Raw genomic sequence first — 9274 nt, 5'->3', positions numbered from 1 at the left:
ATATGGTATATTGCCATCGGACGGGACCAGAGCGCTAGCGCGCGGCGCCCGTTAAATGATTTTTGCCGAGCCCGAGAGCGGGTCCAGTGCGCTCAGGGGAACACGCCACGAAGTTCCGCGCCCTCGCTGAGTCTCTACTCCTCACGTGGAAAGAGATATGAATAATCAAAGTTTGGGCCTTTTATCCGCAATTTTTCATCAGTCCACCAGGTGGCACATGGAATGTCCCAACACATGTATATTATATTGGGTTTGGGATGGGGTATTTCCGGCCTCCGAATATATTGGAAGTGGGATGGTTGTCCAATTGCTGTCAAATATATTGGAAGTGGGATGGTTGTCCAATTGTAATATATTCTGATGGTGTCAAATACATTGGAAGAGGGATGGTTGTCCAATGGCAATATATTCTGATGGTGTCAAATATATTGGAAGTGGGATGGTTGTCCTGATGGTGTCTAATATATTGGAAGTGGGATGGTTGTCCAATTGCAATATATTCTGATGGTGTCAAATATATTGGAAGAGGGATGGTTGTCCAATTGCAATATATTCTGATGGTGTCAAATATATTGGAAGTGGGATGGTTGTCCTGATGGTGTCTAATATATTGGAAGTGGGATGGTTGTCCAATTGCAATATATTCTGATGGTGTCAAATATATTGGAAGTGGGATGGTTGTCCAATTCCCATACATCCTGATGGTGTCAAATATATTGGAAGAGGGATGGTTGTCCAATTGCAATATATTCTGATGGTGTCAAATATATTGGAAGTGGGATGGTTGTCCTGATGGTGTCTAATATATTGGAAGTGGGATGGTTGTCCAATTGCAATATATTCTGATGGTGTCAAATATATTGGAAGAGGGATGGTTGTCCAATTGCAATATATTCTGATGGTGTCAAATATATTGGAAGTGGGATGGTTGTCCTGATGGTGTCTAATATATTGGAAGTGGGATGGTTGTCCAATTGCAATATATTCTGATGGTGTCAAATATATTGGAAGTGGGATGGTTATCCTGATGGTGTCTAATATATTGGAAGTGGGATGGTTGTCCAATTGCAATATATTCTGATGGTGTCAAATATATTGGAAGTGGGATGGTTGTCCAATTCCCATACATCCTGATGGTGTCAAATATATTGGAAGTGGGATAGTTGTCCAATTCCCCTATATCCTGATGGTGTCAAATATATTGGAAATGAGATGGTTGTCCAATTACCATACATCCTTATGGCTTCAAATATATTGTAAGTGGGATGCTTGTTCAATTACCATATATATTGTGTCAAATATGTTCAAAGTGGGATGGTGTCCCATCACTACATATTGTCATCAGAGCACGTTTTAGGAAAACATAATTGTAATGTCTAAAAATACATTTAGCCATATATCCCATGACTCCCTGATCTCATATCTGTCTTTGGAGTTGTAAAATTCTACTGTCCAAAATCCATATATTTTTTTTGACTTGAATATATTGGAAGTAGGATTATCAGATCTCAGCTTCAGAACAACATAAGAGGTTTTTACAAACGGGTCTATCTTTGTCTGGGTCTATCTTACTCAGCGTGTGAGTTTGGAGAAGATTGGAGAGAATAAATATTTTCACTCAAAAAAACTAAAAGGGGTCCCCCTATGAGTTGTTTTTAAGTGAAAAAATTTATGTCCTCCAATCATCTCCAAACTCACACCCTGAGTTGATGACACTCAGACTTAGACGAAACTGGTCTTACTTTGAAGATATTTCACTCCTAAGCCAAGATCTGATAATCCAACTTCCAATATATTCCAGTCAAAAAAATATATGGGTTTTTGACAGTAGAATTTTACACTTCTAATTACAGAAAAAGGATCAGAGGGACTTGGGCTGTATGGAAACATGTATTTTTTTTAACTATATAAAATGTTTTCCCAAAATGTATAAGTCTTTACTTTAACCATCCCAATTGCAATATATTTGACACAAGTGTTATATATTATATTTAAGCAGTACATTTCTTCGTAGATGTCTTTCAGTAACTGTAAAACATTTATTTTAATTATTTGTAATTTGCTAAGACACATGGAAGACCTTTACATCCCGAGGTAGTGATAGCTTACAACCTGGTCTCACACCTACTTGTGATATAGTCACATATATAGGAGACTGCAATTCATGCTGAAAATATGCGATATGTCACGAATTGCAGATTACTATATCACGAGTAGGTGTGAGACCGGGCTGTAGCTTAACATTACTGGCTGATGTAACTTTGCTAACTGACAAAGCGACACATTTATGTTATGATTAAAACCAATATTTAACAAAAAATATATTCATTAAACACATGAAAAGTGTTGTATTCTAATCAAATGATATTTAAACTCCCGCACGAGTTATGCACAGGGGCCGTGTCTTCATTAATTCAGACTTATTATCCTGGATTTAAGTCCTTTATAGAGTATTTAGTTATTTTTTATAACGTCTCTTCCTTACACATGTAAACAATCGTACACACACAAAAATGCGTGTATTTGTATAACTAAAAATGTGAGTCTGTAAACAAGTTTTAGTCCCCACACCGAGATTATATCCATCTACACACAGACAAAGAGAGAGTCCACCAGTTTCGCTACACTACACTTTGTTTGGGTTTTTATGTACTGTTTCTAATTCTATATTTTTGTTGTGATATCAGTTATAATTGAATATGTATTTTGTCTTGTTCACCAGTGATATTTTTCAGTTACTGTAGTTAAAACAGCATTTAACTAATCCTTACATATTCATGATAGGATTTACATCACACACTGTAGCTGACACGAAACATAAATCCTTTGTGAACGTAGTCCCTACGTTTCATCTGAATTATTCATAACATAGTGAGCGAAGCACTGACCTATGGCTACGTTGAGCCCTACGTGAGCAGTGTGAAGACAGCAATATTAGTAAGCTGATCCCCATAGCAACTGGAAGTTAATTTTTCACAATAAAAAACCTCTGGTGTTTAGTACCTTAAAATTTGTAAACATGCATATTATTATATAACTTCATTCATAACATGCTCTAAAGCTTTTCATAATTGTATATCAAACAAACATCACTATTCTCTCACACTATGTGTGTGACACATACTGAGATTTGACATTGATAAATTATGTGCATTCTTTTAATAGCATACTGCTAAACAATACAGTGTCAATACAAACCCATGGTGAAATTAACTTTCCAGATCCTCCTCTTTCTGTAAACGTATTGTATGTTTAACGATACATTAAGTTACTCATGTTTTATTTAATTATGTGTATCTACTTCTATATATAAATTAAGAGAGGATAAATCTCCTTCAAAATGAAATTGAACAAAAAATTCTGAATTAAAAAAGGGCTTTTTCAGCAGTTCAGTGGTGGTTGAAGTGAGGGGTTTATATATATATATATATGTGTGTGTGTGTGTGTGTGCTTTTAAACGTATTTATATATGTATAATGTTAATACAAAATCTCATAAAAAACATGGTCAAATCCAATACGCTTAGAGACCAACGACATTCCATACACCTGGACTCCCATGACTACTGACGAAGAACACTCAGAAAAGTGACACTGAGCCTGCTGTGGGCCAACGCTGTTTTCTGACTGTGACTCTGAGCCGAGTGTAGTCAATTCACAAAAAACATTATAAGAACGCAGTACCAAAGCATGGCTCAATTTTGCATATAGGTATTTGAGTATACACTAAGTAGGCTACAAGCTTATTGTTTTTAGTCCAATACACTTTATAAACTTGAATTCCTCTGTTTTTTTTTCATTTGTTTTAAATTATGCTCTAAACGTGTTGGATTCTCCGTGTTGACACGTAGCGTATAATTTCGTGTTAACACGTTAAGGTATTGACGCGTTATGAACGTGTTAACACGTTAAGTTTGTGTATTTCGTGAATCATGATGCTTTACTGCCACCAACTGGTGTATGGCGTTATTGCTGAAACAACATAAAGCCTTAACTTACCAAATAACGGAAACAATTCCAGTGTTTAATGTTCTGAACAATGTTTATGAGATTTTGTATAAACATTATACAAACATAATATTTATATAAACATAAATACGTTTAAAAGCGCACACAAACATATATATATATATACCCCTCACTTCAACCACCACTGAATTTACTGCTGAAAAAAGCCCTTTTTTAATTCAGATTTTTTTGTTCAATATAATTTTGAAGGAGATTTATCCTATCTTAACATATATAAGTATGTGGCCACAAATGGGTCCACAATTCCATTTAGACCTAACAGGTGGTGGTGGGGTCTTAGTTCCGAAAAGCCATTTAGTGGACAAAATAGCAGTTGCTTACCTCTTCGTAGTACCACACCATCCCAATCCACATATATGATACGCCGCTTGGTGGACCTTATCGGCCTAGCGCGCGGCGCCCCCTAGACGATTTACTTTGCAGAGCCCGGGGTCGGGTCCTGGGCACACGTGGTGAGAGCTAAAAATCCTCAAAGTTTGGGCCTTTTACCCGCACTTTTGCATCAATCCACCAGGTGGCTCCCGGAACGTCCCGATTCCAATATATTCCATTACAGGCAAATATATTGGGATTGGGATGGCGTATATATTTATCATTCGTTGAAGTGTTTTGTAATGTTTTTAATACTTTTAACATGCCCAACATCCATAGACATTAACATTTTTAAAGTGTTGGCTACTTTGATAAGGCAACACAAACGTCCTTTCACAAAGTTTCCAACTATCTTTGATATATTTATAATGCCAGTAAACCGACAAACACGTAACCACAGTGAGCCAGCCTGTCCTTCTGAAACTCTTGTCCGAACGCCTTACTTTCAAATTTTCAAGTTAGCTAATGTTACTGCTGCATTACTTAAGGTGGAAGCGAAAAATTTAAAAGCTTCTGAGCGAACACCAGTCAGAATGTCAACACTAGAACTATCAGGATTTTCATATACCCCCTTTTTCTACCAGAGGCTGCCAAATGGCAGTGCTGGGGTAATTTGCAACCCATTAGGCCACCTTTTGTTATGTACATTAAGCCACTACTAGGTGCTAAAACGGGGGGATGGGTGATAGTGTGAACTGTGTTGACTGACAAAGCTCTGAGAGTCACAGCAGGCACAGACTTTCAGGAGTTTAGTTTAGGGCAACAGTCTCAACAAATAAAAAATATTTTGGTACTTTGGCAGTTTTCTCAGCTGCTGATAATTATTATTATAATCTTTCAAAAATATAATGAAATAATACTTGTTTATTTAGAATACACACAATAAAGAATTATTTAAGCTTTTTAGTTTATATTTGTTGATCTAATGCAGTATTATTTGATGTGAAACCTACAAAAACCTTGAGAAATATAAATAAAAAAATCAGTTAAGTAAAAATTGCTCAAAAATAGTATTTAAGTTTAATTTGAGTCATATTTACTTGTCAAGAAAAACACTTTGCCAATGGGGTGAGATATTTTGACTTAAAACAAGAAAAAATGTTTTTTAAGGTTACAACATATCAGAGCTATTTTGACTAATCAATATGCCACTTTTTGCACTGTGAAAACAATCCTACATTAGTACAAAGGAGGCAGTTTTTCAAAAGGCAAATTTACTTAAAATCTGAACTTTAGCTATTTTGACAAATCATCAGTGAGAAAACAATCCAAAATTAGTACAAAGGAGGCAGACTTGAGGTGTTTTGGAATTATAGTTCAAATAATGTCTTTGTGTGAGTTTTAGAGAAAGATGACTGCAGACACTGGAAAACTTGTTAATAAAGTGCATAAACTTTATATAATAAACTGCACCAAAGTAAATAGCCTATCTGGCTACATGCTGAGTGAAATAAAATAGAATAAACCTTTCTCACTATAGTACAATATTACAAATATACACGATGGAGGTAACTGAGATGGGTGTGTCAGTGTCAGTCAGGGTGTGTATTCCCTGCCACATACGCCGAGGGTCAGAGGAGGTAAAGTGCTCCTCAATCCAGAGTTTGTAGCAGTGCTTGGCTATAGCTGTTAGTCTCTTCATATTGCCAGGAACTCCAGTGGGCGGTACAAAGGACGCTTGTACCCTGAGCGCTTCTATGCTGAGGGATGCCATGCCAAGAAATCTCGGACCACCAGTCTTGTTTTTTGCCCTTCTTTTGTATGCATTAGGTTTCTCCATTTATGTGCATCTGCTTTTCTTTTTTCTGTAAATCAGGACCGGCGTTTGTAGCAGTGCTTGGCTATAGCTATTCCTCTCCTCAGGTTAGCTCTGGCCAAGCTGTATGCTTCCCGGCGTCCTGATCTGAAGGCAGCATCTCTGGCTTTGAGCAATGTGCGAACCTCTCTGTTTATCCAGGGCATTTGAATAGGGAATGTTAATTGTTATGGCAAACTTAAATTTAATGATTAAGTATCACCAGGAAGAAAGATCGATGCTCAAAGAATTCTTTGAGGAGAAGAGAGGAATAAGACAGACAGTCAAAGTCAGTCCACACAGTTGTTGATGTGTTTCAGGACAGAGTTAGTGTAGGTGTCCAAGTGGATGTGTGAGCCTGTGGAGGCTCGGGCAGCATACTCACTCCAGTCGGTGTGCTGGAACTGTTGCTGAAGGAAGGAGTCAGCCCCATCCATCCAGAACTTTACAGTTCTGGTTGAAGGCTTAATCCTCTGCATGACTGGAGTGTATTTGGGAAGCAGGAACAAAGAAAGATGATTGGAAAGTCCAAGATGGGGGTGGGGTGTTGTTTTGAAGCTGGTTAAAGTCGAACCAATGCTGAATCCGGTGTTTGTGCAGTGAATGTTAATTTCCAAAAGTGTCTGTCTGTCGTAACTGTAGTTCGCAAGAGTTATTTGCGCAAGAAAACTGGAGATAGCTAAGTACAGAAGTATAACATCACTAAAACCGGTAAGACGCTGAGCCTCGCAGTGTGATCGTGACGCCATCTTGGTCCTGGGAGACCAAGGACCATTTCCTATGGATATCAAGGTCCCAGAATCTGGAGGAAGAGAGGAGAGGCACGGAATCCACATTGCTCGAGGTACCCTGTAAAGTTTCCACAGTAAGTGGCGGTTTGGGGTACCATGTCATCTGCTGGTGTGGGTCCACTGTATTTTCTGAGGTCCAAGGTCAACGCAGCCGCCTACCAGGGAGATTTAGATTACTTTATGCTTCCTTATGCTTCCAAGCGGGGTGGGTTAGTGCAGTGTGTAGTGCTGTTGAGAGCGAAGACACCCGCAAGTTCCACAGCACAAGCTCTTAGCACACGGCCAGGTACACCATCAGGGCCAGCTGCCTTCCGTGCATTCACTCTGCTCAGCATGCGACTGACGTCCGAAGTGGAAAGTACAAGTGGGTTGTCGTCGGTGGAGGATCGTTTATTGAAGATATCAATATCATCTGGTCGAAACGAGTGTAAAAGTTGTTCAGCTCATCAGGGAGTGAAGCACTGTTGGTACATGGAACAAAGCTAGTTGGTTTATAGTCAGTCAGGGTGTGTATTCCCTACCACATACGCCGAGGGTCAGAGGAGGTAAAGTGCTCCTCAATCCGGCGTTTGTAGCAGTGCTTGGATATAGCTATTAGTCTCTTCATATTGCCAGGAAATCCAGTGGGCGGTACAAAGGACGCTCGTACCCTGAGCGCTTCTATGCTGAGGGATGCCATGGTAAGAAATCTCAGACCACCAGTCTTGTTTTTTGCCCTTCTTTTGTACGCATTAGGTTTTTCCATTTATGTGCATCTGCTTTTGTTTTTTTTGTGAATCAGGACCGGCGTTTGTAGCAGTGCTTGGCTATAGCTATTCCTCTCCTCAGGTTAGCTCTGACCAAGCTGTATGCTTCCCGGCGTCCTGATCTGAAGGCAGCATCTCTGGCTTTGAGCAGAGTGCGAACCTCTCTGTTCATCCAGGGCTTCTGATTAGGGAATGTTAATTATTATGGCAAACTTAAAATTAATGATTAAGTATCACCAGGAAGGAAGATTGACGCTCAAAGAATTCTTTGAGGAGAAGAGAGGAATAAGACAGACAGTCAAAGATTGCGTGAATCCGGTGTTTGTGCAGTGAATGTTAATTTCCAAAAGAGTCTGTCTCTTGTAGCTGTAGTTCGCAAGAGTTATTTGCGCAAGAAAACTGGAGATAGCTAAGTACAGAAGTATAACATCACTAAAACTGGTAAGACGCTGAGCCTCGCAGTGTGATCGCGATGCCATCTTGGTCCTGGGAGACCAAGGACCATTTCCTATAGAAATCAAGGTCCCAGAATCTGGAGGAAGAGAGGAGAGGCACGGAATCCACATTGCTCGAGGTACCCTGTAAAGTTTCCACAGTCAGTGGCGGTTTGGGGTCCCATGTCATCTGCTGGTGTGGGTCCACTGTATTTTCTGAGGTCCAAGGTCAACGCAGCCGCCTACCAGGGAGATTTAGATTACTTTATGCTTCCAAGCGAGGTGGGTTAGTGCAGTGTGTAGTGCTGTTGAGATAGCGTCCTCGGTGGATCTGTTGCAACGATAAGCAAACTGGTGTGGGTCCAGCGTAGCAGGCAGGCAGGATTTCAAGTGAGAAAGAACTAGTCTTTTAAAGCACTTGGAAATTATTGGGGTGAGTGCTACAGGTCGAAAGTCATTAAAGTCTGAAGCAGTAGAATGCTTAGGCACAGGCACAATAATGGCTGACTTAAAGATAGATGGTACAGCTGCCTGGGCAAGCGAAACATTAAAGATGTGAGCGAAGACACCCGCAAGTTCCACAGCACAAGCTCTTAGCACACGGCCAGGTACACCATCAGGGCAAGCTGCCTTCTGTGCATTCACTCTGCTCAGCATGTGACTGACGTCCGAATTGGAAAGTACAAGTGGGTTGTCGTCGGTGGAGGATCGTTTATTGAAGATATCAATATCATCTGGTCGAAACGAGCGTAGAAGTTGTTCAGCTCATCAGGGAGTGAAGCACTGTTGGTAGATGGAACAAAGCTAGTTGGTTTATAGTCAGTCAGGGTGTGTATTCCCTGCCACATACGCCGAGGGTCAGAGGAGGTAAAGTGCTCCTCAATCCGTCGTTTGTAGCAGTGCTTGGCTATGGCTATTAGTCTCTTCATATTGCCAGGGACTCCAGTGGGCGGTACAGAGGACGCTTGTACCCTGAGCGCTTGTTGATGCATTTCAGGACAGAGTTAGTGTAGGTGTCCAAGTGGATGTGTGAGCCTGTGCAGGCTCGGGCAGCATACTCACTCCAGTCGGTGTGCTGGAACTGTTGCTGAAGGAAGGAGTCAGCCCC

This window comes from Hoplias malabaricus, unplaced genomic scaffold (assembly GCF_029633855.1).
Source record: "Hoplias malabaricus isolate fHopMal1 unplaced genomic scaffold, fHopMal1.hap1 scaffold_26, whole genome shotgun sequence".
Taxonomy (NCBI): domain Eukaryota; kingdom Metazoa; phylum Chordata; class Actinopteri; order Characiformes; family Erythrinidae; genus Hoplias; species Hoplias malabaricus.
This window is presented reverse-complemented; position numbering follows the sequence as displayed.